The 21,258-nt window shown below is 37.2% G+C and overlaps 1 long non-coding RNA gene across 1 annotated transcript; it reads left to right on the top strand.

The window, feature by feature from the left end:
• Nucleotides 1-10,273: 10,273 nt before the first annotated feature.
• On the top strand, nucleotides 10,274-20,944 carry LOC122681330. The gene is made up of 3 exons (XR_006336939.1): nucleotides 10,274-10,375; nucleotides 15,482-15,611; nucleotides 20,716-20,944. It is a non-coding gene; the product is annotated as an uncharacterized LOC122681330 (long non-coding RNA).
• The last annotated feature ends 314 nt before the right edge of the window (nucleotides 20,945-21,258 follow it).

Here is a 21,258-nt window from a genome sequence, read left to right as displayed (position 1 = left end):
GTGTATATCGAGTGCTGCCTAGAATGTGATCAATCTAACAAGTAATATTTGAACACCAATTCTAGGAAATGGAAGAAAAATAGTCCATTAATCAGGAGTTTGTAATTTAAATGGTATATTGCACTTTTTAATAGAAAGAAATGGGCAAATATAGTCTAAAATCCTTGTGTTTATATCTCTAAACATCTAAGTTATAGGGCATGTGAAAGAGGTACATAGTGTACATGTGTAGTTTAAAGAATGGAGTAAAATGTCACTGGGAACGTGCCGACCTCCTTATGGAGATGATTGAAGAATGTGTTTGGAGCTCTTGGGGGTTCCTTTCAGATTGCACCCCTCTGCCTCATCTCCACTAAAGGTGAGCAATGTACAGAAGTGAGCCTGAATAAGAGAGAAGAAACATGCAGAGCAATTCAAACTGAGTTGCCCGTATACAATCTTATGAAACAGGTACAATTATTACCCCATTTTTATATGAGGAAACCGAGGAACAGAGAGGTAGGGCAATTGACTAAGGTCACACAGTGAATTAGTGGTAGATCTGGAACCAGAGCAGTTTAACTCCTGCTTAAAACCACTATTTCTTCCTGTCTCTATAATCATTCCCCATTAGTTAGGCAGTTTCTCTTCTTTATAGAAATGTATCCACCTCAAATAAAGCTTGACTTATCTTGATGCAAATGGAAACATGTTGGATGATTTTCTTGACTTGCGTTTATTGCTTGGTCATTGGTTTTCTCAGATGCATCAGAGCTGTTCCTTAAGATTATAGTTCTTTCATTTTTGCTGCTAGATGTTATTCCATTGAATAGCCCATGTGTTTGTTCTTTGTGCATTCTATTGTTGATGTACATTTGGGTTCGTGAAAGTATTAGTCACTCAACTGTGTTTGACCCTTTACAGTCCCATGGACTGTAGCCTACCAGGCTCCTCTGTCCATGGGATTCTCTAGGCAAGAATACTGGAGTGGGTTGCCATTCCCTTCTCCAGGGGTTCTTCCTGATCTGGAGATTGAACCCAGATCTGCATTTCAGGCATTTTTTTTTTACCATCTGAGCCACCAGGGAAGTCTTGCATTGTTTACACATTGATTCTAATACAGACAAGGCTGATGTACACACTCTTGCAAGCATCTTGAACATGCATTGTTTTCCTCGGTTATAATAGAACTGAAATTTTAATTCTGGTGTGCATACCTTCACGTTTTCTAGAGAAACAATGCCGGATTGTTTTCCAAGATGCTCTGCCAAATTACACAGCCTTTATCCCTGCTAGAGAGAGGGCATTGCTCCATACACTCATCAAAACTTTCTGACCTTTTTATTATGTCAGTGAAATGTATATAAGTTTGTGTCTCATTGTGGTTTCATTTTCCTGTCCTTGGTTATAAATTAACTTGAGGAAATTTTCATATCTTTATTATACATTTCTTTGTCCTTTGCTATGAAATGACTATGTATTCATTGTGTTTATGTATCCATTGTGTTTTATATATAAAATGGGTTCAGATTCTTTGATTTCTTTGTTCCAGTTACTAAACTGCAACCAGTTACATGTATGCTCTTGTAGCTTGTCCTAATTTTAGTGTAAATGCATACTTTTACATTTACCTTACTTCTATGTTTATTCTTTGTGGCTCCTATTTAAGAAATCCTTTCTTTCCTCAGGGAAATAATATATTCTATTTTTTTCTAAGATTTAATCTTTTATATCTCACATTGAAGTCCTAGATCTATGGGGAATTACTTCTTTTGTATGATGTGAGAAAAGAAACCAATTTACTTTCTAGGAATAAGAAATTGTTGTATGATTTGTTAACTAATTGTACTTTTTCCCACTAACCTTCAATGCTAGTTTATAATTAAATAATCAGTAAACAGAAGAAATATTATAGCATGAAAGAGGAGGGTCAAATTGTACAACTAGAAAAAACACCCTAAAATGATTCTAGAATGGGAGTATATGGGAGTAGATTTTTTTGTTCTTTTCCTTTGAAAAGTTTTTTTTAAAATTTCTTTTATCCACTTCTGACTCAGTACTAGAATAATATATTGAACATAATAAATATTTATCCAAGAACTGAATACAAGATCAAATGCTAATATTTTGTAACCCTCTATTTATTTTGTGATAACAGAAAATTTTGAAAATCTATTTTGCAGCAAGTCAGGATCCCACAGCTTTAAATATGTTGTTCTAAATCACATCATTTCCTTATAATTATTAATTTACCCATTTTATAATTGATTAAACAGAGTGTTAGCAGAAAATTCTAGAAGAAATTTAAAACAATTATAACTAAAAACTCAGTGAAATTTGAGAATATTTTTTATGTAACTTCAGAAATTCTTTTCCAACATTTGTTGTTCTTATTTAGTTGCTAAGTTGTGTCTGACTCTTTTGTGACACCATGGAGCCCACCAGGCTCCTCTGTCCATGGGATTTTCCAGGCAAGAATACTGGAGTGGTTGCCATTTCCTTCTCCAGGGGATCTTCCTGACTCAAGGATTGAACTTGGGTCTCCTGCATTGACTTGCAGATTCTTTACCATCTGAGTCACCAGGGAAGCCCCCTTTTCCAACATAAGAAGGCTGTAAAAGAGAATTTAAGAAGCAAACTAGAGATCTCTTCAAGAAAATTAGAGATACCAAGGGAACATTTCATGCAAAGATGGGCTCAATAAAGGACAGAAATGATATGAACCTAACAGAAGCAGAAGATATTAAGAAGAGGTGGCAAGAATACACAGAAGAACTGTACAAAAAAGATCTTCAGGATCCAGATAATCACGATGGTGTGATCAACTCACCTAGAGCCAGACATCCTGGAATGTGAAGTCAAGTGGGCCTTAGGAAGCATCACTACAAACAAAGCTAATGGAGAGATGGAATTCCAGTTGAGGTATTTCAAATCCCAAATGATGATGCTATGAAAGTGATGCACTCAATATGTCAGCAAATTTGGAAAACTCAGCAGTGGCCATAGGACTGGAAAAGGTCAGTTTTCATTCTAATCTCTAAGAAAGGCAATGCCAAAGGATGCTCAAACTACCACACAATTGCACTCATCTCACACACTAATAAAGTAATGCTCAAAATTCTCCAAGCCAGGCTTCAGCAATACATGAACTGTGAGCTTCCAGATGTTCAAGCTGGTTTTAGAAAAGGCAGAGGAACCAGAGATCAAAGTGCCAACATCCGCTGGATCATCGAAAAAGCAAGAGAGTTCCAGAAAAAGATCTATTTCTGCTTTACTGACTATGCCAAAGCCTTTGACTGTGTGGATCACAATAAACTGTGGAAAATTCTGAAAGAGATGGGACTTTCAGGGACCAGACCACCTGACTTGCCTCTTGAGAAACCTATATGAAGGTCAGAAAGCAACAGTTAGAACTGGACAGGAAACAACAGACTGGTTCCAAATAGGAAAAGGAGTACGTCAAGGCTGTATATTGTCACCCTGCTTATTTAACTTATATGCAGAGTACATCATGAGAAACGCTGGGCTGGAAGAAGAACAAGCTGGAATCAAGATTGCCAGGAGAAATATCAATAACCTCGGATATGCAGATGACACCACCCTTATGGCACAAAGTGAAGAGGAACTAAAGAGCCTCTTGATGAAAGTGAAAGAAGAGAGTGAAAAATTTGGCTTAAAACTCAACATTCAGAAAACTAAGATCATGGCATCTGGTCCCATCTCTTCCTGGGAAATAGATGGGGAAACAGTGGAAACAGTGGCTGACTTTTTTTTTTTTTTTTTGGGGGGGGGGGCTCCAAAATCACTGCAGATGGTGATTATAGCCATGAAATTTAAAGATGCTTACTCCTGGGAAGGAAAGTTATGATCAACCTAGACAGCATATTAAAAAGTAGAGACAAAAAAAAAAAAAGTAGAGACATTACTTTGTCAACAAAGGTCCGTCTAGTTAAGGCTATGGTTTTTCCAGTAGTCATGTATGGATGTGAGAGTTGGACTATAAAGAAAGCTGAGTGCCAAAGAATTGGTGCTTTTGAACTGTGGTGTTGGAGAAGACTCTTGAGAGTCCCTTGGACTGCAAGGAGATCCAACCAGTCCATCGTAAAGGAGATCAGTCCTGGGTGTTCATTGGAAGGACTGATGTTAAAACTAAAGCTCCAATACTTTGGTCACCTGATTCGAAGAGCTGACTCATTTGAAAAGAACCTGATCCTGGGAAAGATTGAAGACAGGAGGAGAAGGGGACAATAGATGATGAAATGGTTGGATGGCAGCACCGACTCAATGGACATGAGTTTGGATAAACTCTGGGAGTTGGTGATGGACAGGGAGGCCTGGCATGCTGCAGTTCATGGGGTTCCAAAGAGTTGTACATGACTGAGTGACTGAACTGAACTGAAGAAGCAAGAAGTTTAGACTCAGGAGGTTCAAGATACTTTCATTAGGGATTCCAGCAGGAACCAACAAACCATATAGATGGATAAAAGAAAATTGTGAATGATATGATAGACAGATTTGTTTGAACTGAGAGTAGATATGAATCTCTAGGTTAATCCTAGTTATCCTAATATGAAAACGTAACATGGTAAAAGATGGTAACTGTGAGAGATAAGAGAACTCAGAACTGGAACACAAACAGGAGACAAAAATACAAATATATTTGTTGTAGGAAGAAACCTAAGAAGACCACGAAGGTTTCTGCTCCACAGCGTATGTATTCCCTCCTCATAATTTTGAGACTATAATGGAGCAGCCACCCCTCAGTTGGGTTACTTGGCTGTGTAAAGTCCTGCTGGTTTGAAGAAATGAATTGACAGGAGTCCTACAGTCATGACCACTGGATTCTGTCAACAATTAGTAAGCCTAAGGAGGACCCAAAGGCTTATACAAGGTTGAAGTCTCAGCCAACACCTTGATTTTAACTGAGTCTTGATTTTCATCTGATATTCAGCCCAGATTCCTGACCATAGACACTGTGAGATAGTACATCTATATTGATTTAACCAGTAAATTTGTGACAATCCATAATGAACCAGTGAAAAACTACAAATTTTGGTACTTGGAAATGAAGTGTTGCTGGAACAAATTCCTAAAGAGTGACACTAAATAATAAGAGTTGTTTTTAAGTTAAGATAATAAAAATTGATACCCAAACTCAAATACCATTGAGACAAAGGCTACTACATATTTAATATCAAAGTATAATAGGTCCTGTGCTAAACTGTAACAGGTATTTTATATATTATTCATAATAACTGCTATAATTCTGCAAAATATAAATATCATCTCCACTTTACAGATATGAGATGAGATTTAATGAGGTTAAATATCTTGTCTGAGGTTTCAAATAATTTATATAATTAAATAACTAAAAAGAATCTTAGATTTAATCTGTTTCCCAAAATGTGTTCTTTGTATATTAATATTTGGAAAATTATTCATTGGTTAAATAAGGTGTTGAAAGCTAGATTAAACAAATCAAACAGACAGATATTTTTAAACTTCATAGTGGAGTGAAAGGAATTAAGGAAACTGGCCCATAATCCATTTCTTTCCCATTACTGTTAAGAGTAAGAGAATCATTCTTTCCTGTTAACCTGACCGAAAATTAACTTCCTGGTAAACAAACTCAGAGTCTCTGCCATCAGTAGAATCCTTACCCGTCAAATGCTTTTAGCAAGAAGTTTGTGGTTCAGAATTGCTTACTGAAGACAAACTTAGAATCTATGGTTTTTTTAAAGCGTGCTGTCCAGAAATATCAGATAAGACATATAACTGTCTGATATATAAGGAATGTGAAGTCGCTCAGTCATGTCTGACTACTTGTGACCCCATGGACTGTAGCCCACCAGGCTTCTCCATCCATGGGGTTTTCCAGGCAAGAATACTGGAGTGGGTTGCCATTTCCTTCTCCAGGGGATCTTCCCCACCTAGGGATCGAACCCAGGTCGCCTGCATTGCAGGCAGATGCTTTACCCTCTGAGCCACCAGAGAAGCTATCTGATATATAAGATGGAGTCATTTTGGAACCTACATATTCTAGGCTTGTGACATGATAGTATGTGTATCTGATTCTCAAAGCTCATCAATATTATGAGCCAGAGATCCCGTGTGTGATGTTGGAAGGAAGCACAGGGAGCATCATCCTTTGTCTTCCGGGCATATTCCTGCTTCACTTGCACTGGTTGACCATTTTTATGAAATTACTAGTAATGCTCAGGAAAGATTTCTGATTAGTATGTCTGAAGTAACAATCTCATCCTTTGTGTTGCCTCACAGGATTTCTCAGAATCTTTAGAATGCTGCTATATATTACAAATAAATTTCCCAGGGAAGAAAAGAGCATTGTCTTTCCCAAAGTTACATTGCTATGCGATGTTTTATCCAGGGATATATTCTAGAAAACATTTGCTGTATCCCCAATATAGCTTAGCTTTACTCTTCCACGAATGAGTGATACAGAATCCAAAGGTTTTAGTCTGACCTGAAGTTTTGTATTCCCCTGAAGTGTTTGTTGCTGAATATTATTTATTTTGTTATATAGAAAAAGGATTATATTTTATATATTATGTAAAAGAGTAAAACATGCAATGTAGAGTTTAAAAAATTCTTCATGAAATGCTAAATGCTAGACTGTGACGTGAAATCTAAATCACCATCTTGCACTGGCAGGTACCCGCCAAGCTTTGTCTGTGAGAAATGAATGAGACCTGTGCAGGCTGTTTTTAAAAATTTGTACCTAGTGATGTCAAAGGAAACTCCACACTTCTTCAGTATGTAATGTATGTATGTATGCATATAATATATATGCTACAACATGATATCTAGGTCCTGATAAACGGCCTTGGGGTATCTGAATAGACTGCGCATCTTATCTGTTTATTAGACACACACATATATTATGTATACATACATACATATATAGAAATTTATATAAATGTTTAAAATAATATTTTATTTTCTGTTCTCAAAAATTTAACAGCTTAAACAACATAATTTTTTTTTATCTTACAGTTTTCCTTGGTCCAGTTTTCTTTGCTCCTGTCTCTGGTGCCTTGTGTCCGCTCACCTCAGCATAGTCCTTTCTGGAAGGCCTGGGAGACACACAAGGTCAAGTAGAAAGTCAGAGGGAAACTAGGGAAAATTATAGTTTAAGTGTTAGAAAAAAATTAACAAAGGCTAAGATCTTGCTGTGGTGGCTTTGTGTAGACTAAATCTGTAACTATAGTATTGCTGTAACTGTTTTCTTTCTGCAACAACCACTTGCAACAGAAATGACCTAAAAATAGTTAAAAAATCAAGGTGGAACTGGCTTTTCATTTTTCAGGAAAGCAGATGATAGGTATGTGCAATATCATACTAAGAAAATGATATTTTTCAGGAAAATACTAGTGACATGGTACTAATAAATGGATAATGTACAAATATATGTAATTATTCTGTTTTCTATTTTTAATATTCAGATATAGTAGCAGCTTTTTAAAATTTTGCTTTAAAAATATACATAGCTCTAACTTTTAGAAATAATTTTACTTCTGAAAATAGTTTTTGAATATAATGGTCAATATACCAGTGTATCCATGTTGATTTCATATTCATTGAATATTTCATAAAATATACATTTTAATCACTTGCAAATAGCCAACACTGAACAATAAAGTAAGACATCACTCTTCTTGTAATTTATGTTTTTTTGGTGGAATTTACTCTGTGATTTCTTTATATTTCCCTTTTTTGATGAATAGATAAAATTAAATAATATTTAATAGGTGCCTTTATTTGCCTGAGAGCTGTGCTATATTAAAAGTTCAGGTTTTAGGAGCAATTCTACCACTGAAGACTTGTATTATTTATAGTTTAACAAAACTATAAACTTTTGACACTCACTTTTTTCACCAATAAAAATATTAGTTCACACTGAATTGTTTTAACTACTTCTAGTTCTAAATGCTTCCCAGGTGGCACAGTGATAAAGACTCTGCCTGCCAATACAGGAGATGCAAGAGATGCAGGCAGGTTTGATCCCTGGGTCAGGAAGATGCCATGGAGGAGGAAATGGCAACCCGCTCCAGTATTCTTGCCTGGAGAATTCCATGGACAGAAGAGAGTGGTGGCTACAGTCCATGGTGTCGCAAAGAGTTGGACACAACTGAGCGCACAACTTACATTCTCTAATTATTTTCTACATCCTCGTACGATTTTTTTCATTGCTATAATAGAGTCTGTAGTATCCTAGTTTTCTGCTACTGCCCAATATTTTACCTTATGATTCAAATTTGCATTTTGATTCTCTCTATAAGTCTGCCATTGTTGAGGTGGGGCTGGGTTTGGAGTGATGATGGTGCATAGACAGGAAAGAAGTTTGAAAAATGCTTATACCACTGGAAAATTTCCTTCTTTGCCCCAAGTCTGAGGTTGTCTGAGTCATTGTTTCCAAGTCTAATACTAGTTTCTTGTCAGAGTCATTTAGAGTTCAAAGCCATGTTTCTTTGAGAATTGTGATTTGAAATTTTTTAACTTAAGTTTCTTTTGCATGTTGAAACCCAGATTCTAAATATGTAGAGTGTAGTAGTGCTTCAGCTGAAGGGTTCCAGTGTGTTCCTTAAAAGATACTGAGGTTTCCACATAGAGGCTATACCCAAATTATGAATATTCAAATTATCTTTTTAGACTTAATAACCTCACTCTCTGGAAAAATTCCCACAATATCAAATGAGAGGCAAATGACCTAGAATGATGTCATAAGTGGCTAGTTTTCCACACTTTCTCTTCCTAGTCTACCCCATACCCTCATCCCTGCCCGCCCCCTCCCGAAAAGGGTTTTCCCACAGGAAGCATGACCTGGTGGGTCTGCTGTTGGTCCAGGTGTCACCTCTGGCAACTCCCTCTGCAAATGGTTACGGGACCTGATTTTAAAAACTGCCACCCTGGTGATCAGAGTTGAGTCAAATTACTCTCCATCTCTGTGGACACTATTCTATGGTTGATACTGGGAGCTAGTATGATTGAAAAAGTTCTTCACTTGAAAAACAAACAAACCTCTTCCATTTAATAGCTAATTTAAACACAAAGCTTTATAATTTGGCCTGTTTCTAAGCCACTGTTTGCCTGTAATAGTCCCATTCTATTTGTTATTGGAGACTTATTTGTTGGCTATATTTTAGTTATTTTTCAAAGAGCATGTTTCTGCTGATTGGGTCACTGATCTTTCAATGAGTCATCTAAGGATGCTGGAGTAAGCATTCACTGATGATCATTTCCCTTTAAGACAGCTTTGCTTTGGGGGCTGAGCAAATACGGGCAAATTAAACGGTACAGAGCAATATGATACAGAGCAGTAAAGTGAAAGTGGCAGGAGAGAAGGAGGAATTTTGCTATGTTTTATTCTGCTAGTTAATGCAGTTTGTCTTAGACTGGGATGTTCAGGTATATATTGATAGCTATCAAGAAGGGCAATACTAAAAAAGAAAGCAAGTGTATTAAAGAAGTGATACATAAATGTGTTTGTTCTGACCTTGTAAGACAGGAAGAGAATGCTGAAGTAGATGGTGTAAGATCTGTGTTCAGGTTGAGTATAAAATTTATTAGCGTTTTGATCTAGATGAAAGAATCATTTTCATGAACCTAAGTGTTCTTCTCTGTCTTCAATACTCTATTTGTTTATGAAAAAATTTGAGATAAAATAGTGACAGTTGAGGTAAAAGAATACAGCGTATTTTTTAAAGTGAAATGGGCGCCTGGTAGCAGTTACTTAGAGAAAATGAGGTCCATTCTCTGCAAGGAGGTTTTGCCCTTGTATAACCAGAAGGCTCCACCAATTCTGAGGATTTCAACACATTCAATTATGGATAATGTAACTTGGGCACTCACTCTGTCCTTCTTAAACAAATGCCACATTTTACCACTTGGCCTCCATGAATAGAAACTCATTTTCAGTGTTTATGTTTTTTTTTTTTTTTCAATATATTGTTAGCATTTTGTTCCTCTATTTCTGAGAAGTTAAAAATGACTACTGGCTCAGGAAATAGTCAAGGCTTTACTGTGTTCTTCCAGCCTCTGCAGGTAGGTGAGGCGAGATTAGGATGGTAGGAGGTTTAGGAGGGTGGAGCAGAAACCATCAAATTTTCCTAGTGCCGTTTCAAGTTTATTTGCCAAGAGCTCATAGGAAAAAAGTTTCTCTTCTATGTCCCTTTGTAAATAGACTTAGTCTTCCTTTGCTTTACTAATGTCCTGGCTAAGCTAAAATACCACAGTAAACAAGGAACACATGTAGGGACTCCATATACTCCAGACAATAACAACCACTGTGGCAGGGGTCAAAGAATACGAACTGCAGAGCAAGCCAGGACTGACTCTGCACAGGCCCCGGTGGGAGATGTCTCATTTGTGAGCCCAGGTTTGTCTCTAATGTCCTGCTGAATATTGGGGTGGGTTGTGGCCATCTGTTTCCTTTAGGGAACAGCACCTAAGCTGTCACATAGATGTGATGTATTTTTTGAAAGAATCTGAAGATATAAAGAGGAGAGTGATTGAAATGATGTACCATAGCATCTAACAGTAAAGGAAGCAACCAGAAAGCGAACTGATAGATGGGAAGAAGTGCTAAAGGCCCAGAGGAAAGGCCAAGAAAGCCCATGAAAAAGGGTCAGGTTATCATGAGAGCCCAAAGGGCTGAGATTATGTCAGGAAGTGGGGTGTTGACGGCTAACATTTCTAAGGTAGATCTGTTCCAGCACAGACTAGGTCCAGGACGTGGCAAGGCAACAGATGAGCAATGGATATCATGGAGGTGGAAGTCTGTGGTGATGAAGAGGTTAGGAACCTGGGAAGTAGAAAGCTGCATGTAGATCTTGAGGTCAGTCAAAGGATGGATGGGAAATGACAAGGACCAAGACTGCAAAAACTCCTCAGTGACAGAGGAGGAGGAACCAGAAGATCAGAAAGGAGAGAGGCAGACATGACCCCCATGCTGTGTCTCTCCCCACGTCCTTGCCATCGGTGATCATGGCCCTTCCCACCTTCCCACCCCAGAAGACATCTCTTCCTCTCCCCTTGCATTTGTGTTGGTCTTATAACTTGTGTCAGCAGACGTATAGAGAGTGGTGGAAATGACGATTTGGAATCTGGGCCTCAAAAATCTTGAGTGTCTCCACCTGTTTCCTTCCTGGTTCTTCCCAGCACCCCAAGCTAGTCTGCTGGCCTCATTCACGTGGAGCAGAAATGCGCTGTCCCACCTGAGGTCAGCCTGGTCTAGCCACACCTCCGTCATCCTGGCAGCAGGACTGAGTCCAGCTGAGACCAGAAGAAACCCCAGAGGAGCACAGTCCAAATCGCTGCCCTGCAGAATTATGAGTTGTGTAAATGATTCTTGTTTTAAGTCCTTATGTTTTAGATCAGTTTGTTGGGCAGCGAAAGCTAATGTGTGAAAATGACTGACAAGGAAGAACAGAAAACAGCAGAGCTGAAAGGCATGAGCCTCAAAGAAATCTTTTCAATAAAGGCACAGATTTTAATATGTGTGCTAAGGTGCTTCAGCTGGTCCAACATTTTGCAACCCTATGGACTGTAGCTGGCCAGGCTCCTCTGTCCGTGGAATTTGGAGTGGGTTGCCGTGCTCTCCTCTGTTAGGTCTTCCCGACCCACGGATTGAACCCACATGTCCTGTGTCTCCCGCATTGGCAGGCAGTTTCCTTACCAGTAGCACCAGATTATTACAGTCAGTCTCTAAGATTCAAGGAGGCACAGCCTGATATTTGAGGGCATTTTTTCCACCGCTTATGTGGGACACTAGGGGGAGTGTTCAGAAAATAAAAACTAATGTGTTTCCGAGATTTGGGGAACTCCAAATACATGTTCAGTTACACAATCACTCATTAAAATCTTAAATCAGTTCTCATATTTTATATATGATGAGTGAGATTTATGAGAAAGTAAATAATTTATAATTAGCAAGACCTAGCCCTTCATCAGAACTGGCCTCTGTGTACAGATTTCCAAATTTGTCAGATTCCCTCCAACTAATTGTTCTTCTTCTGATGACCCACTCATAATGGCCTCTCTTCTATTAGCACTAATCTCACTAACATTAGACATCATGTCTTACCCTTTGTTATTTCCCTGTAGTACTTAGTGCAGCGTTGTACACATACACATGCATGCATGCATGCTCAGTTGTGTCCGACTCCATGGACTGTAGCCCGCCAGGCTCTTCTGTCCATGGAATTCTCCAGGCAAGAATATTGGAGTGGGTAGCTATCCCCTTTTCCAGGGGATCAAACCTGGGTCTCATGCATTATAGGCAGAGTCTTTGTCATCTAAGCCACCAAGGGAGCCCTTAGAAGTAGGTTGCAAATTAGAAAGTAGTGAAAATACTAGAAATGAATAAGATATTTTTTGTAAAAATCTTAAAACAGCTATTTTATTATTCTGCTTGGCAGAAATGTTTTAGCGTCAGTGATGAAAAACAGGACGTTGATGACCTAGAAATTATTTCTACCTGATATATTTCATTCTCTAGAATCTGCCATTCTCTATATATAATGTACCTTATCAGGCCACTATATGGTACATGAACTTTTCTCAGACTGTTTGATTATGAATTCAGTTGATTAAAATTATCATAATTATGACCATTTTTCCTTTGACAAAAAATCTTTTCTAAAACCTATCTCTTCAACCTTGGCTTAATTTATCTTGGTTCAGGTCTCCTGGGTTTATGCCGATTGACCACTTTAGAGTTGATCCAGTGTTTAACCAGAGTGAAGCTGTGTCCTAATTATTCATTTTTATAAAAAGTTAGTGCATATGCTCTTGCATGCAATGCACACCTGGACTTTGCTGTGTGTTTTTCCAGGTACTGTATTGCCTGAAGCCTATCTCTGAAATCTGTAGCAGCACAGACAAAAACACACAGGTAAATAAATAGTATTCATGCACTAATGAAGGCTTTCTCACCCAGACCTGTTTTCCCAAATGTGTTCTTCCAGCGATGGTCTTAGAGCCCATCCTTGTAAGTTCATTACCAGATCTGGCCTTTGATTTTAGGGGAGTAGCTTCTTAGGGAAACGAAATATGGTTCCCCTCTGCCAGTGGAATAAATAGGAGACAGGACAGAGAAAAACAACATGACAAGGGGCTCATCTGCAAGATGTCAGAATCTCAGGTCTTGAATCCTGGAAGAAAATTAGTGGTCGTCTGGACTGAATATGTTCTGCATGCAAATGCAGCTAAGTTTTTCCTTTTATTTGTTTGGAGAATTTCAAGAAATGCCAGTCTTCGCTGACATGAATTCATAAGGTTTGGCAGTGAGTGCACTACTGTCCTTGCCAAAGAAGACTGCTTTATCCCACTTTCCATTTGACTGTGGTTGTGCTGGATGAGTGCACCTCCCAGGGGAGAGGAGGGAGCTGCAACCTGGTGGCTCTGTCTGGGCACTTGGAGCCCTGGGCCTTGGTCTGGGAGAGCCCTGCCCTCCTTCTGGGAGATGAAAGGGAGAGAGCTGATCAAAGGGAAGACATGTGAGGGCACCACTTAGCAACAACTCTGGGGACAAATGAACAACTAGAATGTTCCAGGGAACTCTGATCATTAAAACTGGGTATTTTGTCTGCAAGACAGTTAATTTACTCATTAATGACCCAGCCCAACTCAGAATCCAGGACTCAGTGTTTATGAGTTGATTAAGCAGATGCAGATATTGATAAGTGAAAGACTTTAAATGAAAATTTCCAAGGAAACAGCTTCTGAAGTTGAGTACAAGCATTTCAACTAGGGATGTGCCACATACAGAACACAGAAAGCTAGTCATGTCAACTCTTCTGCTCATGAAGGCTTGTGCCTCTGACTCAGCAAGGCTTCTATATTCTTTTCTTTTTTTAAATTAAACTATAGTTGATGTACAATGTTGTGTCAGTTTCAGGTGTATAGCACAATGAATATTTATTTTTCAGATTCTTTTCCATTATAGGTTTTTACAAAATATTGAGTATATTTCCTTGTGCTATATAGTAGGTCCTTGTTGTTTGTTTAAATATAGTAATGTATATATGCTAATCCCAACCTCTTAATTTATCCCTCCCCCATTTTTCCCTTTGGTAAACATAAGTTTGTTTTCTATGTCTATGGGTCTATTTCTATTTTGCAAATTCATTTGTACTATTTTTCAGGTTCCACATATAAGTGATATCACATAATATTTGTCTTTTTCTGTCTGACTTACTTCACTTAGTGTGATAATCTCTAGGTCCATCCATATTACTGCAAATGGTATTATTTCATTCTTCTTCTTATAGTTGAGTAATACATATATACATACACACACTCACATATACACATACTACACTTCTTTATCCATTCATCTTTTGATGGGTGTTTAGGTTATTTTCATATCTTGGCCATTATAAGTAGTGCTGCTATAAACATTGGAGTGAATGTATCTTTTTGAATTAAAATTTTCTCTAAATATACACCCAAGAGTGGGATTGCAGGATTATATGGTAACTTCATTTTTGTGTTTTTTAAGCAATGCTTCTAATAACAGATATTGTTTGAGGAGCAAACTCATGTAAATTGTAGGATCATATGAAGTCTAATTTTAAAATTGCCCAATGCCAAAGCATATCCAGATTTATAGATTTAGTGGTTATTACACCTGAAAAGAGTTTCAGAGATTATCTACAGCTTCCTCCTCATTCCTTAAATTTCTTTTTGTTATTTATTTATTTATCATGACAAGAAAGTGTAACTAAAATTCACCTTCCCAACAATTTCCAAGTGTACAGTACAAAACTACTAATTACAAAGATACTATTTGCAGCAGATCCCAGAGCCACCCCAGCTCTTCATGACCAAAACCTGAGAGGAAAGAATAACTCTTCACTGCCTCCTTCCCCAACTCTACTCTTCCTCATTTTTTCAGGAAATGATACTTAGGCTATATGAGTTGGATCACAAAGTCAGATTCCTTCATAGTTAATATGGACAGAGCTATTGTTAAAATCAAGGTGTCTTTTTCATCTGAAGTCACTGTGATTCCCTTAACAATAGCTCAGTAAATGAAAAGAAATGAGTTTCTCTTTGTCTGACATGGATAGTAGTTTTTGAAGGAGTATAGGTCAGTGTTGTGTGTGTGTGTGTGTGTGTGTGTGTAGGGAGATGTCAGTCTTACATATCTGAATATCATTATGTGGCGAAAAGTGGAAAAGGAAAGTGAGTAAAAAGGAAGGCAGGATGTGAGGCAGTGTGGTTAGTGCACACCGAACTGCAGGAAATGGGAGACTGTTTTTGTTTTCTCTTGCAAAATAGTGGAGGCATCTTCATGATGAAAAACAGTGGTCAGATCTCCTGACTAATAAATACTTATTGTATTCCCACTCGAGCAATGATGGAGTAGGGATTCTCAAAGAAAAATATTCCAACCATCAATGATCTAAGAATTCTGACTAGGATACCAAAAAATGTGTGTTGGTAGGTCACTCATGTCTGACCCTTTGCGACCCCACAGACTGCCTGCCAGACACCTGTGTCCATAGAGTTCAACAGGCAAGAATACTGGAGAGGGCTGCCATGCCCTCCTCCAAGGGATCTTCCCGATGCAGGGATTGAAACCTAGTCTCTTACTTCCGCATTGGCAGGTGAGTTCTTTACCACTAGCACCACCTGGGAAGTCCGGAATACCAAAAGGATAACTTTAAATATGTACTAAGCCCTTAAAAATGTTAGGAAAATATACAAGTCTCAAAACAAAGAGTGGGGCTGCATATCAGTGTGCTAATGAGGCACTGAAACCACTTCTGTGAGAGTTTTTTCCTGTTGCCAGGTGCCTCACACTTTAATGATCACACAGGGAACAAGAGACAAAGACTTGGTCCACACCATGGGTGGGGGAAATTGTACTGGGTTGGCCAAAGAGTTCTTTTGTTTTCTTTGTAACATGTTGTGGAAAACGCAAATAAACTTCTTGGCCAACCCAATAACTGAGACTCTCATAGACTTGGAAGGCCCAGGAAACTAAACCTTTTATGACAGGACATGGTAGAAAAATGTTTTCTAAGCAAAGGAAGATTGGCTAATCTTCACCTTGACTCTGATGTAAAATGAAGAACATTCCAGATATCTGCTCTGAAAATTCACAGTGACAGTCTTAATCTCACAAAGGTCTGAAATTCCATCTGATACCACCTTTGTGCTCTAGTAAACCTCCAACCTAGAAACATATTTAACGTAGGCCAGGTGTGAGGCAGAAACACAGGGAAATTATCTCCAGAGGTATCACTACCCCACCCAGGTACTTCAAGATTCCACCTATCGAAGTCATACCAAAACAAGCACTTGATTAAAAATTGCAAAATACATGAAAGCAAGATATCACTAAGGAGAGATGGCCAAAAGACAGACAGAAACCCTCAAGGGCCTCAGATGTTGTAGTTAGTGAATACAGATGTAAAATAGCTACATATGATTTGTTTAAAGAAATAAAGTGAGAATGTGGAAGCCTATACATGGATATGAGACAAGTAAAAAATGACTAGGTAAATTAGAAAATAAGCAGATAGAAGTTCTGGAAATGTGAGAACATAATATAAATTAAATCTCAATAGCTAGATTCCAGAGTAAAATTAGACTCTGCTGAAGAGAAAAGTCATGGATTGAAGTATTTGGCTGAAGATATTAAGAAAGAAGCATATGTATTCAGATGGTACAATACGGGAGAAAAGTTGAAATTCTTCACAAACAGACTGTAAGGATTTAACATGATTCTGATTAGAGCTCTAGAAGAGATGAAAGAATGTGGGAGAGGAGTAGAATTTAAGAGGTAAAAAGATGGTGAATTTGCCAGAATTGGGAAATAAATTTATAATCAATCCAAAAAAATGTCAGGACAAAAGAAACATTGGAAAAGCAAACAAATAGAAACAGAAATAAAAAAGAAATAAGTGTTTGTGAACTAAACTTGATAGCTAAAATTTTTTAAAAAATTAGGTGGGTTAATAATAAAAATGAGTTAGATGTTTTGTATAACAGACACAACTAAAATAAGAAGATATATTATTTTGATTGAAAGAAAATGACAGATAATTAAACAAAAATACTAGCAAATATCACACACAAGGAAGTTAAATAGATATTTTAATATTAGACAAAATAGTCTTTGAAGCAAAAACAGTATTAGTTACAAGTGTGTCCAGTACACATGATAAATTACACTAGGAAGATAATTTAAAATCTGTATGCACTTAATATAGCTTCTTAAAATATACAAGGTAAACATTAGGGAAATAAAAACAATAAGGAGAAATTCAGCATCTTAAAGTGAATTTGTAATACAACCCTCACTCAGTTTGGTGTATATAATTGGTAATTCAAGCAAACTCCAGATGAGAAAGTTATGGGATATTTGAATGAATAAGTAAATAAATAATAATATTGTTATAATAATCATGTTTAGAATATCATACTTGGTATGTGATGATAGATATTCTTTTCAAACTTCATCTTTAACATCAGATATAAAATCTTATAGGAAAGAAGAGGAAAGGTAGAAAATGAATGAACTAGGAAATAAACAAAAAATTAGAAAAACTGTAAGAAAAACAGCATAAAGACACAGAGGACAAATTTTATTTTTTTTTTATTTTATTTTATTTTTTTAATTTATTTATTTATTTTTTCAGTGGGTTTTGTCATACATTGACATGAAACAGCAATAGATTTACACGTATTCCCCATCCCGATCCCCCCTCCCACCTCCCTCTCCACCCGATTCCTCTGGGTCTTCCCAGTGCACCAGGCCCGAGCACTTGTCTCATGCATCCCACCTGGGCTGGTGATCTGTTTCACCATAGATAATATACATGCTGTTCTTTCGAAACATCCCACCCTCACCTTCTCCCACAGAGTTCAAAAGTCTGTTCTGTACTTCTGTGTCTCTTTTTCTGTTTTGCATATAGGGTTGTCGTTACCATCTTTCTAAATTCCATATATATGTGTTAGTATGCTGTAATGTTCTTTATCTTTCTGGCTTACTTCACTCTGTATAATGGGCTCCAGTTTCATCCATCTCATTAGAACTGATTCAAATGAATTCTTTTTAACAGCTGAGTAATATTCCATGGTGTATATGTACCACAGCTTCTTTATCCATTCATCTGCTGATGGGCATCTAGGTTGCTTCCATGTCCTGGCTATTATAAACAGTGCTGCGATGAACATTGGGGTGCACATGTCTCTTTCAGATCTGGTTTCCTCAGTGTGTATGCCCAGAAGTGGGATTGCTGGGTCATATGGCAGTTCTATTTCCAGTTTTTTAAGAAATCTCCACACTGTTCTCCATGGTGGCTGTACTAGTTTGCACTCCCACCAACAGTGTAAGAGGGTTCCCTTTTCTCCACACCCTCTCCAGCATTTATTGCTTGTAGACTTCTGGATAGCAGCCATCCGGACTGGCGTGTAATGGTACCTCATTGTGGTTTTGATTTGCATTTCTCTGATAATGAGTGATGTGGAGCATCTTTTCATGTGTTTGTTAGCCATCTGTATGTCTTCTTTGGAGAAATGTCTGTTTAGTTCTTTGGCCCATTTTTTGATTGGGTCATTTATTTTTCTGGAATTGAGCTTCAGGAGTTGCTTGTATATTTTTGAGATTAATCCTTTGTCTGTTGCTTCATTTGCTATTATTTTCTCCCAATCTGAGGGCTGTCTTTTCACCTTACTTATAGTTTCCTTTGTAGTGCAAAAGCTTTTAAGTTTCATTAGGTCCCATTTGTTTAGTTTTGCTTTTATTTCCAATATTCTAGGAGGTGGGTCATAGAGGATCTTGCTGTGATTTATGTCGGAGAGTGTTTTGCCTATGTTCTCCCAGAGGACAAATTTTAAAATAAGAATAGATATTAAGGAAATAGAGGACAAAGCTACAAAAGAAGGAAAAAAGAAGCTAACTTTATTCTTTAAAGAGACTGGTGAAACTGACAGAAATCTGCTAAGATCGATATAAAACAGGAGAGTAGGCAATATAAATAACACTGGGAGATAAAAAAGAGGGACATGACTGTAAACACAACAGATTAAAAAATAAGAAACCATGTGCAAACTTTATGGCAATAAATTTTAAAACTTAGAAGAAAATGTCTTAGATAAAATATAAATAACCCAAACTGACTCAAGATGAAATAAAAAGTCCCATAATATAGAGATGGAATATTTTTTCCCCAGAAAAGAGCAGGCTTAAATGATTTTATAAGTATGTTAACCAAATATATGAGAAATGCATTATTAAATTTTAACCAAACCTTAAAACAGAGAAGGAAAAAATAAAAGAGCATTCATGTCTCCACTCATTTTATGAGGTTTATATAACCATAAAGCCCAAACCAGGGAGGGATAATATGGGAAATAGCAACTAAATGCCAATCATTTTATGAAAATAGATTTAAAAACCTGAAATATCACTTTAATATTCTTTAGCAAGTTACAGAAGAATATTACCAACTCATTTACTTATATAAAGTTCAATACTGTATAAGACTGAACTGTTTAAAATGTATGTATATTTAAGGTGGTGAAATTATTTCTTTAAAATGAGAGAAAATAAGCACAAAGTTTATTAACAATAATGATATTCTCAGGGGAGGGGGCCACACAATTCAACATACTGTTATATTTTATTTCTCAAACCAGGTGGTATATATGGAGTTGCTTATATTGGACTGAATGTCTATAAACCCTTTTGCAAGTATATATTATTTTCTTTATATATGAGTTATGCTATGTAAACCAAAAACTAGAAGACACAATAGTGGACAAAGCGGATGGATTTTCTATCTTTACTGGTTGATAAATCTAAAAAATGGACACTAGCACCTCTAAACATTGTGTGACTAAAAGATACATGAATCTTCTTGGTGGATTAAAGACATAATAGTAATAAAATTGAATGAACATCTATATTGTCCTAAGGGGAGAAATCGGCTTCACAGAATGGAGACCCTGAGATTCTCACCTTATCTGCTCTGAAATTGCTACATTGACAGATGATCAGGGAGAATAACAAAAATGAATATTCAGTGAGGGTTTTACTTAAGAGATGAAGGAAAATGTCTAATATAAGCCCATTATCCAGGTTGAAATGTAGATCTTGGAGACCTAGATATTTTTCAAGATAATTTTGTCATAAAGTTTGAGATTTGATAGTAGTGCTGCCAAGAAGAAAAATATGTATGGGTGGGTGGGAGGGGGAAGCTTATCTATATTGTTGCCAAAATTTCAATCTGTTAAAGAAAAACCCTGTCTACTACAGGAAAAGTTGACCATATGTTATCTTAAACTAGAAACTATCAACACTCCAGTATTTTTTATAATTGCATTTACTACTTACATTAACTTATTATAACCTTAAATAGATTTCATCTGGAATAGCTTTTATTTGGCATCTCTCATAAAACTGTATTTATGCTGAATATTATTCCTTCTTATTTAATGATGTTGCTTTTCATTTTTACCAACATAAGTAGCTTCAGCAAATATGCTGAAGGAAATTTCTCATTATGACCAAATGTAATAGCTTGTGTGAAAAGGGGAGTCAGGAATGATGTACTGTTTCAACAAAGTGAATCATTTTGTTTAAATCATTTAGGCACAAGGTCCAAGTATAACATATGCCTTCAGGAAGTTTTACTCACAATATTTTTGCTCTATTGCCTGACTTCTGTAATTCACCATGACTTAACCCTTCTGTTTCAGGTCCTGACTCTGCCTTGCAATGAACTGGTTACTATTTGCATATAATGCAGTTTCAGGAACACTCAGAAGTACTGACTACTAAGAACTTTTCTCTATTGGGATGAGGACATTGCTTGGCTTTGTGTATCTTCTTTCTTGTCTATAAGGACATAATACATGCAAAGGAGAACAATGACAGCCCATAATTTCTCTCTTTAGACATGGGCAAATTGGTTACAATATAGAGACTTCTAGTATAATTAAAGGGCTTCCCTGGTGGCTCAGACGGTAAAGTGTCTGTCTGCAATGCTGGAGACCCAGGTTCGATCCCTGGGTCGGGAAGATGCCCTGGAGAAGGAAATGGCAGCCCACTCCAGTACTCTTGCCTGGAAAATCCCATGGACAGAGGAACCTGGTAGGCTACATACAGTCTGTGGGGTCGCAAAGAGTCGGACATGACTGAGTGACTTTATTTTACTTAGCATAATTAAAAATTTTCCCTTAACAGAGTAAAAATTGTCTCATTATCACTTCATGTGAACCAGTGGAAATATGCTTTCCTTC

This window comes from Cervus elaphus, chromosome 23 (genome assembly GCF_910594005.1).
Source record: "Cervus elaphus chromosome 23, mCerEla1.1, whole genome shotgun sequence".
Classification (NCBI taxonomy): Eukaryota; Metazoa; Chordata; class Mammalia; order Artiodactyla; family Cervidae; genus Cervus; species Cervus elaphus.
The sequence above is the reverse complement of the archived record's forward strand: the minus strand, read 5'-3'. Positions and strand labels throughout refer to the sequence as shown.